At 37.2% G+C, this 20,233-nt stretch overlaps 1 long non-coding RNA gene and 1 gene segment (V, D, J or C); one reads left to right on the plus strand and one right to left on the minus strand.

The window, feature by feature from the left end:
- LOC141492841 (T cell receptor beta constant 2-like) overlaps window positions 1-20,233 on the minus strand; it is a 439,396-nt gene that overhangs the window by 125,220 nt on the left and 293,943 nt on the right.
- On the plus strand, window positions 151-19,704 carry LOC141492846 (uncharacterized). The gene is made up of 4 exons (XR_012470062.1): window positions 151-415; window positions 1,781-1,966; window positions 3,915-4,081; window positions 18,923-19,704. It is a non-coding gene; the product is annotated as an uncharacterized LOC141492846 (long non-coding RNA).

The raw sequence follows: 20,233 nt of genomic DNA on the forward strand, positions 1-20,233 counted from the left end.
TCACTCTCTCTACTGAGATCATTGTTTACACAACAGGCTGGTGAGGGGTGGGGTTGAAGGGAGAATACCTCTGCCTTCTGGAGAGATTTTACTATTTTTTTAAAGTTTTATCCATTGATTTTTCAGAGGACCAATGACATCACAAATGTCTTGCATATGAATTGGATTTCAGTGAGGATGAATAGCACAAAGTTGTCAACCTCTTCTAGAGGCATCAGTGTCCTGTGGAAATGCAAAATCAGAATGGATGTAAATACAGAGATTGACCTTCATATCCTTGATCTCTGACTAATCTCTAAGAACTCCTTACTACCAGCTTCATGGTTATTGGCACAACTTGATCTCATCTGCACATTCTTCCAGGGAAATTCTTCACACCCTAGCTCACTAATAGGTTTAAGACTACTTGAGAAAGGTAATTATGTTTTGCCTGCCTCAATTTCCTCATCTATAGAATGAAGGTAATATTACCTGCCACAAAGCTTTTTCTGAGCATCAAATGAGATAATTTTAAAGAATTTTAAAAATTAAAAGTCCTATATAAATTCTGGTTATTGTTGCTGATGCTGTGAGATATTAGATAGGGACATTGAAACAATACAATCATTCCAAGTTAGTTCTTGTGCTACCTTCCTTAAACCTACAAAAAGATAATGTCAACATTCTAATTATTAAGCCTATTGTATGTATGAGTTTTCATCAGATTATGGGAACCTTAATCTACCAGACCTGAAGATTTCTCAATTCTTATGTGGTATAGGCTTGGTACCATCTGAATAAGAGTTGCAGTAACTACTTAAAATTAGAGGGCTGTCAACCTGAAAGTACCTAGCTCCATTTTACCCTTTTTCTCCCCACTCCTTCCCAAGTCCTGAGAGCCTTCACTGAGTATGGAAATTACACTAAAGGATGATAATGAACTTTTGAAATAGGAAATCTATAACTGTGTTTCATCTAAATTCACTTAAATCTAAAGCTGGACTCCCCTCCCTCAGTCTAATAATCTAACACATTCACTAAATGAGCAGAGATATTTAAAGTGCAGAGGTCATATAGCTTAATGATTAGAGGAAGAATGAAAAGTAAAATTAGGAGCTTCTATAGAGAATCATCTGATTCTTATTATCTTTTCCCAAACACCTCCTGTTGCCCTAAAAGCAAAATCTATGAATTGCTGGGGTATAGGTTTGAACTTCATCAAGACACAGAAACAGTTAATGTAGGAGAGATAAATGTGGTACTGTTTATTCTCAAGTTTAGGAATTTTACAAAGGGTATGAGAAGGGAAGCACTATGATTAGAAGGATTTTCCCTTACAACTCTCACTTGAGATTTTCAATAACTTCTTGTTCCATCTGAACTCCTTTCTATTATTCTGATCCATTTTTCAGGATGACCAAATATTCAGGGGACTACTGGTTGTTATCTTGGTTGTGAAGGGAATAAGACATTGAACCTTTTTGTTCTCATCAAAATACTACCTTCCCCAACTCAAAACTTCCAGGCATATGAATTCCCCAATACAAGGAGAACCTCTAGATTTCAAGGGCTATGTTCAATTACAGGCACTAACTAAGTAGGAATCTCTGAAACACAAAAGAAAGAGGGATATGGAAAGTCCAGCCTGGATTGTAAGCTTATGGATATTTTGAATCAAATAGCACATATAAAGATCTACTGATGATATGGACATACTGTCATAGATTGTGGACTTTAACAATTCAAGTATTTAGTATATTTTGCTGACTTGCGATATGAGACGTTTTTGCTCTCACTTTAGGGCTGTTTTTTTTCTATTGGAGAATGGTTCACTAGACTCCCTTCACTCCCCACCAAGTCCTGTTTCCTGTGCTAGAATGGAAGGAAGGAGGTTTGTGCAAAGAAATGGACAGCCTTTTTATCACTGCAGCTGGTACTGCAGAACTACATCCTGGAGTTCTTGAGTTCTGCAAATGGTTTGCTCAGAGTAAGTCTTCATTTCTGGTCTCTTGGCTTCAAATCCTTGAGGATCATCCCACCTTCTATGTATCACCCTCCTTCTCTGGGGTTTGTCAATACCAAAACCTTCAAGATTCCTGTGTGTCTTGCTTATATTTGTCATTGCCTGTCCCTTCCTTTTGATTAGATAGTCTGATATTTGAATGATTTTACCATGGAATCTAGAAAGAAAAGAAACATTAGAAAGGAGATGAAACTTGGGTAAGAAGTAGACAAGGGAATGGGAAATATTAGTAGAGAAGGCTGTTGCCCATGATGTAATTAGAAAAGGAATGAGGCACCTCTTATAACTGATTTTTCACCATTATACACTTAGGAGATAGAGTCTGGGGATTGAGTAAAATTATATCACTTCCTAAGGTGGGTACTTTACTGAGGACTTTCAAAGATTCAGGGTCACACTGTATTGTGGAAGCAGGGGAGTTAAATTATATTTCTAAGGCTAGGTATAAGGAAGTCTTTCTTTCTTTCTTTTTAGATTTTTCTTAGATTTTAATGAGATAGAGTAGGACAATGTCATCAGGCTCACCCCCTCTTCACAGGGTCCTCAAAAGTCCCATGGCAAGGGAAAAGTAAAGATGCTTGGCAATGACAAAGGATATAGTGGACGACCTTGGCATTCTCAGTCTGATCAAGCTCTAAGAGATTCAAAGAGCTTGCTTCAATCACTTCCATGACCAATGGAATAAATTGCTCCTCTCTACCAGTTTGTCAGGGAATTCTTCACTTGCTTGAGGTAGACATTCCCTTAACTCAGCAATGAATTGAGACCTATTACTTGCACTCAGTCAGACACAGTCAACTTACTGAGATAGTTTTACCAGGGCATGGCTGTTCACCAGAGGTCCTGGTCCTCCAAGAACACCCCATAAACTTCCATAGATAAATATACCTCATATCTGAGGATGTCCTTTGTTGTGACTTAAAGAAGTTTTACATAAGTATTTGATAAGCAAGTGATGCAAACCAATAGGTCCATTATTTGTCCCATTAAATTCAGAAGGGACAACTAGTTGATGTATGTAAAGAAATAAAAACCAGGGATCATGGAGTGGCAAGATGAGTACAACAGCATAAGGAAACTAAGACATAACAACAAGGGCAGTACTCTTGCCTGAAAAAATGGGTTAGGGAAAGACATAGAATGAATCCCAGGGATGTAATCTTAACTTCTGGTTGGATAGCTTTCTGGATACTGCAGAAGGAGAGTGAGTTCCATGATTGCCCTAACTAAAACTATTCCTTGGAATTGGCCTAGGTCATTCTATTTCATTTATTTATTTATTTATTTATTTGATTTTTACAAGGCTTTACAAGATTTTACAAGACTTTAATGACTTGTCCAAGGTCTCTCCGCTAGGTAATTATTAAGTGTCTGAGGCCAGATTTGAACTCCTGAGTCCAGGGCCAGGGCTTTATCCCTTGTGCCACCTGGCTGCCCCCATAACCAAGTCACTCATCATCTCCAAAGACTGTACAGCAGCTCAGGGAATGTCATTAAGATGACATGGTATCTTACATGGGGATGGGGGAGGGGGGCAGGTTGTGGTCTTCTACCTCTAATATCAAAGACAAAGAGAAATCAATTAGCAGGTGACAAGATGGCAGTTTGCCAGATAATAGAACACCACTCCCTAACATCTCCAGACAAAGGAATTTTCCCTCTACTGAGACACCATTTAAGGAGGAAAAGGAGCTCAAATAGGAAAATGTAGTATAAATGAATGCAATTTAGTTCTTATTTTTTTTTATTTTGAACAAGTCCTCTGATTTCAGTTGAATAGAGTATTTTATTAAGAATCTTCAGTCAACGAAGATTGGTATTTTCAAATAAATCAGAAAACTGTGCTTTTAAGCAATATTAGAGATGAGAAATTCTGAGTTCTTTGCACTTTGACTGTTTCTCCTTCCTCTAGAATGTTCCAGTTTTAGCCAAGTCTCTGATGTGGTGACTTCACTCTCTCCTCTCTTCCTATGAAGGAGTCTGCAAATCTGTGTCTTTGTTGCTGTCATAGAGTCGCCACATTGTTGATGTGGAGGGTCAAGAGAGCTTTCTCTGTTGATGCAGGTTTGAATCACAGAGGTATGTTTTTATTTGTACTTAACTCTTGAAAACAAAAGAAAACATTAGTTTGGTCCTTTTAGTGGTTCCTGTTGGTACAAATACATGTAATCATGGCCAAAATCTTGTTGACATTTCAGTGTCACTTTCTGCTTCACCTTTGAGACCAGGTATCTTGGAGTCTGAGTGATTGCTGCTCTGGTGGGAGCTATGACAGAGGAAAAAAGAGATAGAGTTTGGGAAAGAGAAGTTGGAAACTTTTGCTTCATCTTCCAGGGCTAGGGAAGATCTGACCTCCCTAACCCCTGAAGGAGGGTTTTCCTTCTCTATTCAGCATTTACCTACTCCAAGGAGAAAAATGCAGCAGACACAGAAAAAGACTTTGTTTCCCATGGTAGGGTCAAAGGCCAGGATTGGTGCCTGTCTTCTTAACTCTGAGTTTTAGCTCAATGATGTGGAAGAAGAGGTCTACCACTCCCTTGCTTAGCAGGATGATTTCTATTTATGGAGTTATTTTCTTCATTGGCTCCCACTAAAGGCATTGTGTCTGTGCTTGGTGATGGCATTGTAAATGGTTGTCTGTTAGCTCCCTGCCTCTATTCCCACCACAGGAGCTTCAGGTCTATTAAAATATTGTATAGAATAATTTAAAATTCCTTCCAACATTGATTTGTCACAACAACAACAACAACAACAACACATTTTCAGGTCTTTATATGGGGAAGTGGTAGTACCTTCTCTACTAGAGGCAGAAAGGACACTCTGTGTATGACTACTTAGAGGTTAGAAAACAGAGTTAAGACATATAAGAAGAGTGTTTTCTTTTCAAGGCATGTTATAGTGGTTTCTTTATCTTAGTTTTTTAGATTGTCTAATTTTTTTTCTCTCTATGACCATAAACAACACCTCTTCTAGTTGGATCTGAGCTTTCAATATGGGATGTTAATTTTCTATGAATTCTGGCTCTTCTTACCCATAACAACCAGTTATATCTATTCTGAATTAATGTAAAATTGGGGTAGGATTATTTTCCAAAACATTTCCAGTTTTTGCCATTCATTGCAAACTACTGGGTCAAAAAAGCCTCTTCACTTGTGCATTGAAAGGAAGAAGTTATTATCTCTTCTTGTACACTGGCAATGGTTTTGGCCAATTCAATGGCTTAAAAATAATTTAATGGACTTTAAAGGTTTATAAACGAAGAAGGAAAGAGGGAAAATCAATGACATATCAACTTCCTTCTTGGGAAGAGAGTGGGATAGAAGGAGAGATATGCTGGATCACAATAGTCACAAATTTCATTGACAAAGATCACCATATACACATTAACACCATATACACATTATCAACCACGATGGACTTGTTCATTTCAGCTGTACAATAATCAGACAAATTTAAAAGACTTTTCATGGAAAATATCATCCATGGGCAGAGAAGGAACAATGGAGTTCAAAGGAAGACTACAGCTTCTTATCCTCTATTTTTAAATTTTTCTGATATGTTATGCCACTTTTTTTCTCTCTAATGTTTTGTTTTTTCTGTTTGGATCTGATTCTTCTTTCAAAACATGTTCAATATCAATCTGTGTTTAGCATGGTTATAAATATAATCAGATTGCTTTCTGTCAGATGGAGGGGAGGGAGGGAGAAAAATTATAAAATTCAAAACCTAGCAAAAGAAATGATAGGTAAAAATTACCATTTCATGTAATTGGAGAAACAAATAAGTGAAACATTAAAAAAAGATCAGCAATGGGAATGGAGAGAAAAGCAGTGAAACCAAATTGATAAGTAAAAGCATTTTACTCAAATGATGGGAATAAAGAGAATGAAATATGTGTGAGATAATAAGAACATAGTTATAGTGTATTTTTAACTTAGCAAGGCACATTCACTATCTCCTATATACACTGAGAGAAATCACATATCCTACTGTGGGAAGAGAATTTTGAGATCATTAAGTCCAAATTCCTGTTTGGAGTTATGAATCCTGTTTTGGATGAATCTGTAAACCCATAGTAAAGTGATATATACAAGGTCACATGACTTACTAGGACCAGAACCAGGATCACCCAACCAATGCCATATTTTCACTAGGCAGCATGGATATATTTTGTTCATGGATACCAGTCTTAGGTTTGTAATGTCACAAAGGGGAGGGAGAATGAATTGGGTGGAAATAGTTGCTGTGAAGATAAAACCCCTTCCTTCCTGCTATCTCAAAATTTCATATCTCTGTCATTTTTAATTTGGACAATGTTACCTTCTGAAAGTCTATGATTAATGCCACTGGATGATCAGCTGTTCATACTATATTAAACAATAATATGGGAAGGAATAGCTATATGGAACAGTGGATAGAATACCAGATCTGTGGTAAGGAAGACCTGAGTTCAGAGCCAGTTTCAGATACTTACCAGCTGTGTGACACTGTCACTTAACCTGAATGCCCCCCCACACACACACACAGAGGGAGAGAGAGAGAGAGAGAGAGAGAGAGAGAGAGAGAGAGAGAGAGAGAGAGAGAGAGACATATAGGGATAACCCCCTAAACTCCTGAAGAGTAGGGTACCACACCAAATTAACTAAGAAGGTCACTCTGGTCATGGTGGTACAGAGGACAGAGTAATATATCTGGAGTCACAGGCCCTGGGTTTAAATCCCAGTTAAGTCACTTACTGTTGTTGTGTTATAGAATAAGAATGCCTAAATCACTTTCCTTCTCTGTGTCTAAGTTTCCTCATCTGTAAAATAAAGGAGATAGACCAAGTGGCTCTTAAGGTGTCTTCTGGCACTAAATCTTTGATCCTGTGAACAGAATTTGGTTGAGAAGTCTTGGACAATTAAAAAAAATCAATTAGTTGATGAAGACTAGCTGCAGAGTCAATAAGTTAGTCAAAAAGCAGCATCAGGGTGCTACTCTTTCCTTGGCAATAGGAACAGAAAGAATACAAAAGGAAAATCTGTAGAGAAAATAGACCTTTGACCTAGGGTGCAATCACTGGTGATTATGATAGACTTTTGAGAAAATGTTTAAGCTTACCCATAGATTGTAGAGCTGTTTGTTATCGAATATGAGAAATATCTGGGATGTATAGTCCCTCTAGAGTCTTTCAATTTGACCCAAGTCTATGATGGGATGACATCCCCCCACCCCTGCTTTCTTTGCCAGGGGAAGTAGGTTTCTGCACAGCTTGAAGATGAGTTTGCAAGGCTGAGTCTTGGCTGCTTCTGTAGAAGTAGGTGGTTGAGTCCTCTGCCTCTACAGGGTTCATCTAGAGGGTAAAGTGACCTTTTTTCTGGTAATTCAGGGTTGAATGGCTGCGGAACAGTCTTATTTGTAGTCATCTCTTGATCAAAAATATAAAACAGCTTGAGTTCTGGTACCAGTACACATAAATATGGTACAAATCTTGTTGACATTTTAGTATGACCTCCGGCTTTACTCCTGTGACCATGTATCTGGGTATCTCAGTGATTTCAGTTCCAGGTGGGGCTGTGGGAGGGGTCAAAAAGAGAGACTGGGACAGAGAAGGTGGGAGCCTTTTGCTTCACCCTTCAGCAAAAGGGAACGTCCTGTACCCCCCATCCCCAGAAATAGGGTTTTTTCCTATCTAGCCCTCACCTGCTCCAAATAGAAAAATACAAACACACCAAAAGACTTGCCCATGATGGGATCTGGATTTTATCACTGCCTTTCTATCTTTGAACTTTGACTCAATGATGTAGAAGAAGAGGTCTGGGCCTCCCCTGCTTCACCTGATCATTTCCATTCATAGAAGTTTTGATTTCATTGGTTCCGACAAAAGGCAATATTTTTTTTTCCTTTTTTGTGTTAGTGGTGGTAGAGCAGATGGTTGTCTATTGGTCTACTACTTTTATGCACAACATTCAAGGTTGACTTCTTTAAAATATGGTTATATGAAATATTTTGAAGTCTTTCTTATCCTGATTTGTTGCAATAACATCACATTGTCCACCCTTTCTTTAGGAGAATTGAAGCAACTACTTTACAACAGGGAGCTATCACAGAATATAAGACCAAAATACTTAAATGTCAGACAACAGGGAGATATTCAGACAAAAGAAGTACTTTCTTTTGCTTTAAATGTTTATTCCTGGTTTCTTCATCTTAACTCTTCTGGTTGTCAGAATTTTTCTCTCTCTAGGACCTTAACCTCTGGTCTATCTGGTCTATCTTAGTCTGGAAGGTCAGTTTTCCATGAGTTTTAGCAGCTTCTGGCTCATCTTTTCTAATTCACCTGGACCGTGGTCACATCTATACTGATGAGTATGATATCAGAAGGGAATTCTTTGCCAAATGATTTCCAACTTAGCTTTTGCAAACTACTGAACTGAGAAATGCAGTCATATCTTTACTTGAGCTTTGGAAGGAAGGTGACAATTTCCAATGCCCCCTCTGTGACTTGGTTATTCTTTCTTAATAGGTTATCACAACAGGACTTGTTTTATTATAATTTTTTATAGTTTTATTGATTCTGAAGTTAAGAAGTACACCCTGCCTAGAGAAGTATTTCCATAAGCAACATTAATGATAAAGGATGGCCAAATGGTGCAGTGTATAAAGAACCGGTCCTGAAATCAGGAGGACCAGAGTTCAAATCTGATCTTAGACATTTACTAGTGATTTGGACATGTCACTTAATCCTGATTTCCTTGCATCTCCAGCCATCCCAATACATAACTGGTCACTAGACCCAGATGACTCTGGAGGAGAAAATCAGACTTAACTCAGGACTCCCTCACTCAAATCCAATTCACTTACTTCTCTTGGCACCATTACACTGATGTTATGGTTTTCTTCAAAAATGAAGGACAAATATCAAAACATAAAGGGAGAATTGCATGTGAAACTACGACTCCCTTATCACATATAGCTTGATTTTTGTGAGATCAAAGAAAATAATAAATTAAACATCTTTTTTCAAATCATCTCTTTTCCTCGTGAATTATATAGTATTCTTATCTGTGCCTTTAAGATCTTAGATTTGGAATTAGAAAGTCTTCTACAGACTGACTATCCTGTCTGATGCTTTCATTTTAGAGATGAAGAAGAACAAGTGAAGCCAGGCGAGTTGAAGTGGTATGCTCCAGGTCACAGAGGTCCTTTGGAAAAGTAGGAAGATTTTTTTTCTTTAAATTTGTTTTATTTTACCATTTACATGCAAAAATAGTTTCTACATTAATCAATTTGCAAGTTTCACATTTTTTTCTATGACCCTCTCTCCCCACTCCTCTTCCTCATGATAGAAACAGTCTGGTAAAAGTTGTATATATACAAGATTTTGACATAGTTCCATATTAATCTTGTTTTGAATAATAAATTAGAACCAAGGGAAGAAAAGTTCAAGATGATGAAAAAAAGAAGCTTTAAAAAGTGAACATAGTATGCTCTGCACTGCATTTGGACTCCATACTTTATCCTCTGAATATGGATGGCATTGTCCATAGCAGATCCCTCAGGATGGTCCTTGATCTTTGAACAGCTGAGAGGAGCCAAGTCCATCACAGTTGATTATCTCACTAGGTTGTTGTTAATAGAAGAATGTTCTCTGGGTTCTGTTCCCTTTATCAGCACCAGCTCATCCAAGTGAAAGAGGGGTCCACAGTGTTCATTTCACTGTGGACCATGAGATATATTGTATAATGGTTGAGGTCCCTCCTGGCTTAAACATTCTATGCTTCTATGAAACTCTTAAGTTTTCCAAACTGAGAAGCTGTCTGTTTACCAAGTTAAAGTTTAAATGAAGGTCAAAACCCTGTTCTCTTGAGTATTTTGCCCTAGCCATGATGGACCCAAAGCATGAAAGACACTGGAACTCCTGAGATGCCAGTTTCTTAAGAATTCTACCAGTTTTTGACTCCTCTTTTCTAATCTTTCTTGATCACATCACCTCCATACTAGCTGAGTGTGAAATCAGGGCAAGATTCTTGTTCAAAAGGTTTCCATCTTTGCCACTGCAAACTACTATATTAAGAAAGACAACTGCCTCTTCTCTTGTACTTTGAAGGAAGGAGTGATCACATCTTGTGCAACTCTCACAGTCTTGACCAATTCAATTGATCACAAACAATTATACAGAACTTCAAAGTTTATCAATGATGATGGAAGGGGGTGCAGGGAGAAACCTATAGCATATGCTATTGCCCTCTTGTGAAGAAAGTAGGCTATGTTGAGAGAGAGGCTACGGTACTCTCACAATATTCTGGGAAAAGCACCAGGAATGGAGATGGAAAGGAAAGCAATGAAAGCAAGCTGGTGAGTGAAGGAACATATTATCCAAATGAAAGGAATTAGGAAAATGGAACATATTTCAAAATAGGAGATATTTGCTATCATACATTTCTTCTTATTAAAGCACTTTCAGGATCTTCTTTTATTCTCTAGAGTAATCCCAGATACTGTGAGAAGAGAATGCAGAGATCACTTTCCACAGAGATCATTGTTTGCACAACAGGTGGGCTAGAGGTAGGACTGAAGGGAGAACAACAGCAGTAGACCTCTGCCTTCAGGAGATATTTGGCTGCTGGAGAATTATTGTCTTCTGATTTTTTAGAGGATCAATGATATCACAAATATTTTGACTTGCATGGGAATTGGATATCAGTGAGACAGAAAAGCACAAAGTTGCCAGCCTCACTCTTTCCCAGAGGCATCAATTTCCTGTGGAAATGTAAAGTCAGAATGAATGTAGATGCAGACATCTTTGATGTATGATTAATCTCTTAAAACTCAGCAGTGCCTGCTTCATCGCCATTGGCACCAGTTGTTCTCATCTACCACTTCTGTCAGAGAAATTCTTCGCTTGCTTCAGAGAGAAATATTTGTGTAAACCAAAGAAAGACACCTTCTGCCTACCTCAGTTTCATCATCTCTAAAATGGTGATAATAATAATATATGCCACCAAGCTTATTGTGAGCATCAAATGAGATAATATTTATAAAGAATTTTTAATTAAAATGCTATATGAAATTCTTTTTATTATTGATGGTACTGTAAGATATTAGATGGGGGTATTGGAGTAATAGAATCAATCCAAATTAGTTCCTATGCATTATTCTTTAAACCTACGAAAAGATAATGTTACCAACATTCTAATTATTAAGCCAATTCATGTATGACTTTTCATCAGATGTTGGGTACCTTGAACTACCATGTCTGAAGATTTCTCAGTTCTTGTGTGGTATAGTCTTGGTACAATCTCATCAAAGATTGCAGTAACTCTCAATATTAGAGGAATATCAATCTGAAAGTATTTAGCCCTATCATACCCTTCCTGTCCCCCCTCCCCCCAACAACACCTTCTTAAGTTCTGAGAGCCTTGACTGGGTCTGGAATTTATATAAAAGAATGATGATGAAATATTAGAATTAGGAAATCTATAACTCTACTTCATCTAACTCCACTTTAATATATAGCTGGAATCTCCTCTCCGTCGAGTAATCAGACACATTCATTAATTGAGCACAGATATTCAAAGTACAGAGATAATATAGATCACTGAACAGAGGAAGAATGAAAGGAAAAGACATTAAGTGCTTTTATACAGAACCATCTGATTCCCATCAGCTTTTCCAAACTCCCTTGCTGCCTTAAAAAAGACCTATGATTTTCTGGGGTATTACCTTGAACTTCATCAATCCACATAAATGATTAATATAGGAGTGGTAAATGTGATACTATTTATTCCCAAGTTTAGGAACTTTACCAAGGGAAAGAGAAGAAAGAGAAGCACTATGGGAAAGAAGTCTTTTCCCTTCCATATCACAGTTGTTGAGATTTTCAATAACTTCCAGTTCCTTCCAGTCTGAACTCCTTACTATTATTCTGTTCCATGCTCAGGGTTACTGAATATTCAGGGGACTACTGGTTGTAATCTTAGATGTGAAGTGAAAAAAAACATTGGACTCTTTTGTTCTGGATCATCAAAATACCACCTTCCCCATTCCAAAACTTCCAGGTATTTGGATTCCCCCAATACAAGGAAAACATACAGATTTCAAAGACTCAGTTCAACCCCAGGAACTAACTGTGTGGTTACTAACTAGATATCTCTGAAACCCAGCAGAAAGAGGGAAAACAAAAGTCCATCCTGGATTGCAGATCTGCACATAGCATGGGTACATTGGATTAAATAGCACATGTAAAGATTTGGCTAATGATAAGGCCTTACCATATAGGTTATGGATTTATTTAATTAACAATTCAAGCATTTAGTGTATTTTGCTGACTTGTGATATGAAAAATTTTTGCTTTCACTTGTAAGGCTGCTTTTCCTATTGGAGAATGGTTCAGTATACACCCCTTCCTTCCCACCAAGTTCTGTTTCCTGTGCTGGGATGAAAGGAATGAGGTTTGTGAAAAGAAATGTGCTGCCCTTTCATCTCTGTGGCTGACACTGCAGAAATACTTCCCGGAGTCCCTGGATTCTGCAGATGGTTTGCTAAGAGTAAAATTCTTGATTTCTGGTCTCTTAGTTTTAAATCCTTGAACATCCTCCTCCTCTTCTAGTAAAGGACAAGAACAAGACCCTCCTTCTCTGGGGTTTATTGATACCAAAACTTTTGAGTTTACTGAGTGTCTTGGACACATGTTATTGTCACTGTCTGTCCCTTCCTTATGATTTGATATTCTGGCATTTGAGTGATTTTACCAAGTATGAAATCTAGAAAGAAAAGAAACATTAGATTGAAAATGAACCTTGGGCAAGAAGTAGACAAGGGAATGTGACAATACTAGTAAAAGTAATTTCCCATCTATTCCCAGGACTCACCCACAGCCATTAGAAAAATAACCACAGATAAGAGAAGGCTGTTGCCCGTGATGTCATTAGGAAAAGAGTAGGATACCTCTTGTAACTGATTTTTCACCCAGTTATATTTGTAGAAGATGGAGTCTGGGGGTTGAGCAAAATCACATCACTTCCTTAGGTGGGTGCAGCAGTGTATCTGTCCCTGAAATCTTTCAAAAATTCAGGGCCAACGGGTAGCTAGGTGATACAGGATAAAGCACCGGCCCTGGTGTCAGGAGTACCTGGGTTCAAATCCAGTCTCAGACACTTAACAATTACCTAGATGTGTGGCCTTGGGCAAGCCACTTAACCCCATTTACCTTGCAAAACCTACAAAAACAAAAACAAAAACAAAGAAACAAAGATCCAGGGCCAAACTCCATCGTGGAAGCAGAGAAGTTAAATTATATTTCAAAGACCACTCTTATGAAAGTGTTTTTTCTTTTTGTTTTTCTTGGATTTAAATGAGGCAGAGTTTGACAAATTCATCAGGCTCTCCACTTTTTCACAGGGTCCTCAATGTCTTATGGTAAGGAAAAAGTCAGGATGACCAGCAGTGACAAAGATGCAGAGGATGACATTGTCTGCCAAAGCTCTAAGAGCTCCAAAGAGCTTGCTTCAGTCACCAACATGGCCAATGGAACAAATTGGTCCTCTCTACCAATTTGTCAGGGGGAAGTTTTTACTTGCTTGAGGTAAATGATTCCTTTATCAATGAATTGAGATTTATTATTTATACTCAGTCAGATACAATCAGCCTGCTGAGACAGTTTTACCAGGGAGTGATTGTTCACCAGAGGTGTTAGTCCTCCAAGAACACCCCATAAACTTCCATAAATACACCTGACATCTGGGAAAGTTTCTTGCATAGATTAAAAGAAGTTTCACATAATTATTTGGAAGGAGAGAAATGCAAACCAATAGGTCCATTATTTGTTTCATTTAATTCAAAAGTAACTACTATATGACTTAAAGTAAAAAATCCAAACCATGGAGCATGGAGTGGCAAGATGAGTACAAGTGGAAAGGGCCTCTAAGACATAACAAGAAGGGCAAGGCCTTGTCTAACAAAACAGGTCAGGGAAAGACATGGAAAGGATTCTAGGGATGGGATCTTATCTTCTGGTTGGATAACTTTCAGATTACTGTAGGAGGAAAGTAAGTCCTATGATGGTCCTAACTGAAGCTATTCCTTGGTATTAGGGCATCATTTCACTGGGCCACTCTTAAACTCTAAAGGTTCTAATAGATCTCAGGGATGGTAAATTCAGTAAGATGAACAAGGAGTCTTATGTGGAAAATTGGACTGGGAAAGCGCAGGTTTTTAATGTTCTACCTTCAATATCAAAGACAGAGGAGAAAATAATTAGTAGGTAACAAGATAGCAGCTTAATAGAAGATAGAGCACCACTGCCTAACATCTCCAAAGACTTTTTCCACCACTGCAACACAATTTAAGGAGAAAGGAGCACAAGTGGAAAGTGTAGTATAAATGAATGCAATTTGGTTTTGGTTTTGTTTTGGACAAGTTCTCTTCTGTGAATGAAGAGTGGAATTTTCAAATAAAATTACAAAACTGTGTTTTTATCCAACATTTGAGTTGAGACTCTACCAACATTCTCTGGGTCTTGATTGTTTCTCTCCCTCTAGAACCTTCCATTGATCCAAGTCTCTGATGGGGTGACTTCCCTCCCTCCTCTCTTCCTATGCCAAAGGAAGTAAGTTTCTACACAGCTTAGAATGGAGTCTGGTATCTGCAAGGTTGTGTATTTGCTGCTGCTACAGAGATAGATGGCTGAGTCAACTTCCTCCACAGTGTGGATGTGAAGGGTCCAGAGACCTGTCTCTGTTGATGCAGTTTTGATTTGCTGAGGAACAGTTTCATTTGTAGTCATCTCTTGATCATTAAATAAAGCATTAGCTTGGGTCTTTTTAGTGTCTCCTGTTGGTACCAGTACGTGGAATCATGGCCCAAATCTTGTTAACATTTCAGTGTCACCTCCTGCTCTACCCTTGTGACTATGTATCTGGGTGTCTGAGTGATTGCTGCTCCGGTGGGTGCTATGAGAAGGGGAACAAAGAGAAGGAGTTTGGAAAAGAGAAGCCGGAAGAATTTTGTTTTATCCTCCAGGAATGGGAAAGCTTTGACCTATCTATACTCCAAAGAAGGGTTTTCCATCTCTGTTATCCATGATAGAGTTCAAGACCAGGAAATATTGGTATCTGTCTTCTTAACTCTGAATTTTGGCCCAATGATATGGAAGAAGAAGTCTGGGACTCCTTTGCTTAGCAAGATCATTTACATTTGTGGAACTATTGTCTTCATTGGCTCCCACAAAAGGTATTGTGAGTATTTGAGTTGGTGGTGTTCCAAATGTTGTCAATTGGTTCCATGCCTTGATGCCACCACACAAATTGTTTATTTAAAATATTTTAAAGTCCTCCTGGCACTGATTTATCTCAACAATTCATTCTCAGGTCTTTATACAGAGCGTGGTAGTAACTTCTTCACTAGAGGCAGCAAGGACACAATTTGTGTAATGGCTACTTAGAGGTTAGAAAGCAGAGTTAAGACAGGGAAAGGAATTATTTTCTTTTCAAGGCATATTATAATGACTTCTTTTTTGTAGCTCTTTAGATCATCCACTTGTTTTTTTTCTTCTCTGTGACCATGAGCAACACCTCTTCTGAGTCTGAGCTTTTAGTCTAGGATCCCAATTTAAGATGAATTCTAGCTCTTCTTTTCTAAGCCATCATGACCAGTTACATTTATTATGAATTTGCATAAACTTGGGGCAGGATTATTTTCTAAAAATATTTCCATTTTTGCTTTTCACTGCAAATTACAATAGCCTCCTCACTTGTGCCATAGAAGGAAGATGTTATTTCTTCTTGGATGCAGTCAATGATCTTGGCCAATTCAATGACTTAAGAATAATTCAATGGATTGTAAAAGTTTATAAATAAAGATGGAAAGGGTAAAGTCAATTGCATAACTAATTGCCTTCTTGGGAAGAGAGTGGGATAGATGGAAAGATATTCTGGATCACAGTCACAAATTTCATTGACAAAGATGGTCACATGCACATTAACAACAACATTGGCTGATGATCAACCATGATAGACTTGTTCATTATAACAGTATAATAATCAAAGACAATTTTTAAAAATTTGTGGTGTAAAATATCATATATATTATGAGAAGTAACTGTGGAATTTAAATGAAGAACAAAGAATATTTTTTTCAATTTAAAATTTATGTCACTTTTTTCTTTCTAATATTTTTTTCTTCCATTTGGATTTGACTTTTTTTTTCACAACATGCTCAAAATTGATCTATATTTTGCAAAGCCTATATCAGATTGCTTCCTGTCAAGTTGGGGGTGGGGTGGGGAGAAGAGGTAGGGAGAACAATTGTAAGACTTAAAACCATACAAAAAATGAGTAAAACTACTGTTGCATGTAGTTGGATAAACAAATAAATGAAACATTTAAATAAAAAAAAAGATCAGCAAATTGAGAGGAAAGCAGTGAAAACAAGCTGATAAAAGAACATTTTACTCAAATGATGGGAATCAAGAAAAATGAAATATACATGATACAATAAGAATATAGTTATAATGCACTTTAACTTATCATAGCATGTTCACTATGTCCTTTAAATTCTAAAAGAAATCTTATCTCATATTGTGGTAAGAGAATTTATGGATTATTAAGTCCAAACTCCTGATGGAATTATGGATTCTGTTTTGTATGAATCTGTAAATCAAGGGTGAAATGATTTATACAAGATTACAGGACTTATTAGGGCCAGAACCTGGATCATCCAACCAATATCATATTTACACTAGACAGTATTCATATATTTGGTTCACGGATACCACCCAAAACTTTGTTTGATGAAGGTTATGAGTCTAATTAATGGCCCAAAGGGGAAGGAGAATCAATAGCGTGGAAATAGTTGCCTTGAAGAGAGCCCCTTCCTTTCTGCTAACTTTGTGCTCCAAAATTTCAATTTCTCTGCTATTTCTGGTTTGGACATTATTTCATTCTGGAGATCTCTGATTATTGCCTCTAAGATGATCAAGTGTTCACACTATATTAAACAACACTAAGAGGGACAGCTAGTTGACACTGGGGATAGAACACCAGACTTGTAGTAAGGAAAAAGTGGGTTCAAATCCAACCTTATTCACTTATAATCTATGTGATCATGTCACTTAACCCTTAATGCCCTCACACCCACAAACACACACACACACACACACACACACACACAAAGACAACAATCCCCTAAACACACAAAGAGCAAATAATCTGGTCATATTGGTACAGTGAAAAGAATAATGTTTCTCTATTCAAAGGCCTTGGGTTCAAATCCCAGCTAAGCTACTCATTGTCTTTGTGATGTTACATAAGATTGCATATCACTTTCCTTCTCTGTGTCTAAGTTTCCTAATTTGCAAAATAAAGGAGACAGACCAAGTAACTTACAAGGTGTCTTATAAATCTAAATCTTTGATCCTATGAACAGAATGTAGGAGAGAAATCTTGGACCCCTCATACTACTGCTTAGTGTTCAATAATTATTCACTCAAGTGCCATATCTAGACCTTTAATCCAATGCACAATATTAGGTGCAAAAGTTGTTAGTGGCTTTCTGCTACTAATTTGATGAATTAGTCTACATTTAATTTCAGGAAGAACTCTGTTATTTTGGTCTAATGATCCTACTGCTCAAATTTTTTTGAAAATTTCCTGCTGTTTAATGATTAAAATTAAAATTCTCACTCCTGTTATAAAAGATAAAGCAGGAGTCTACTGTTCCAGTTTTATACTATATTACTTTTCTGTACTTCACTTTCCTTAAACAAATTAAAAGGCCAGTATTTTTCCACCTTCTACGCTTTAGTCTCTACTATTCCCTCTGCCTAAAATGTTGATCTCTTTACTCTTGTCCTCTATTTTTTTTCAAATATATTCCATAAAATTGCAAGAATCTGACACTTGCTTCTTGCTTAATCTTGGACTTAGCATTTAATCATTAGGTCTTCATCTTCAAAGTGATAGGTTGGAAGAAATGACCTGTAAGATCCTTTCTAACTTAGAATCTGTGATCTTATGATTTCTTTCTCTCTTCAGTCAAAAATGGTCCATCCCTACTTCAACTAATAAACATTTAATAAGTACTTGAGATGTACTATGCTAAGTCAACACAGACCTTATTGTTATACTCATTATGTCATATGTTATATTATGGTAATTTGTATTCATGTCATAGTCATTAGACATGTAATTTATCTGAATATTCTAAGTATCTTGGAGACTCTGACATACTATGAAATGTGTGTTGGACTGAATTGTTGTTGAATAGGTTAATATGTTACCATTCATATATAATATATCTAGAGAGTGTAGCAAGGGCTCCTGAGAAAACAAGAATGACAAGATTACAAGATCTGAGAGTTGGAAGAGAACATAGGTACCCTTTACAGCAACCTATCACCCACAATGAATCCTTGAACTAATAAAAACAAAAAAATGGGGCATAGAGTAGAATTTTTTTAAAAAAAGAAATGTCTAAATGTGGAATGAGGAAGGTTTGCTGAAACAAAAGTTCTATAAAGGGTGACTCAATATGAGTTAATAGAGTGATGTGGCATTACCTTCTCCCCCCACCCAAGTCCATTTTCCCTATGCATTTTCCTTTTATCCTCTGTGTTCCTATTGTCAGACACAAAGTAACACCCTGATAATGCATTTTGACTAACTTATTAACTGCAAGGTCTCCAGTTTCCTCATTGTTCTAATCAACAGAAGCATGACTACCTGATTTTTTTCACCTTCTCCTTTCTCCTATACTTCTCCCCCCAATCACTCATAAAACCTGTAAAATTCATAAGGATTATATTTATTTTAAAAAGAGTTATTATTCATCCTTAATTTTTAAAGAGAATTTGTGACCTCATCAATATCTTTACTTGCATGTGAATTGGATTTAAGTGAGGCAAACTTGCACAAAATCATCATTTTGATTTTTCTCTTTCAGAGTGATCAAAGTCCAGTGAAAAGAGGAAAGTCAGGACAACTGGTGATGTTCGTCTGGGAATACAGTGAATGATCTTGACATCAATGTCTGACCAAATAGTAAGCACTCCACAGTGAATGTTTTAGTTATCTTCATGACCATTGGAACAAATAGTTCTTATCCACCCATTTTCCCAGGATGGATGCTTGATATAGGCATTTCCCTAGTTCAGACAGTTCAAAGCTCATTGGCTAAACTCAATCAAGTTTATGCTAAGTTCTGAGATGAATTACTAGGTATGGCCACTGTACATGCTATATACCTTCTCAGATGCATAGGTGAGATTGAGGGGATAGATGAGCATCAACAGTTTTGAAAAGGACTTTTAAGTCCTCAGAACAGAAGACCCAAACAATTGAAACCTATGAAAGGGTTGCCTTAGTATTACAAATCTACATATATCCAATGATTCACTCAATGTTGAAAGATGGCAATGACTTTCTCACTATAATTCCTGAAAGATAGATAGTTTGGGGTATTTTTGTTATCTTATGACTATTCTTCCTGATCCTACTTAGGAAAGTTTGGGATAGTGAAAAATTACTGAACCTGGATGTGAATTTGAATTGTGTCTTTACTATCTGGCATCTGTGACTTTGGAAAAGTCAGCTATGCCCTGTTGGATTTAAAAAATTGAGGGGGTCAAGCAAAGGGGAACACAATAGGACAGAAAACCATGGGAAACTTATGAGTAAAAGAGTATTCATGTTTGGATCTGTGAGTGATATGAAACGTTCTCTAGATCTAATGGTTATATATTCAAGAGTTGATAATTTTGGATAAGTTTTTTGTTATACCCTTAAGGACCAAGTAACCTTTTGGTACCTAGGTGGTTAGGTAGAGGGAATTCCTAAGTTCCTCATCTATAATATGGGGGACCCATAGGAGAAGAACTTCTCCATGAAAACCCCATGGGAATAACTGAAAAAGCAATAGTATATGACTGTGATACAGTACTATTTGCCAAAAAATATGACAAGTAGGATGGTTTCAGGAAAAAACATACTGTTGCTTATGGTTAACCCATCATTCACAAGGAGGACCAGTGACATCAGAAGGATCACTTGATGTTTTGACTTGTAAGTGAACTGCATTTGGATGAGATAGGGTTGTACAAGGTTATTAGCCTCACTATCTCTTCACAATTCATTCAGAGTCCAATGGCAAAACATAGGTCAGGATGATGGGCAATTGGTCCTGTTCACTAAAATCTAGGAAGATTTTCATTAATTGATGAAAAATGAAAGTGAGCAGAACTAGGAGAACTTTGAT

The sequence above is a fragment of the Macrotis lagotis genome, chromosome 7 (assembly GCF_037893015.1).
Source record: "Macrotis lagotis isolate mMagLag1 chromosome 7, bilby.v1.9.chrom.fasta, whole genome shotgun sequence".
NCBI lineage: Eukaryota > Metazoa > Chordata > Mammalia > Peramelemorphia > Peramelidae > Macrotis > Macrotis lagotis.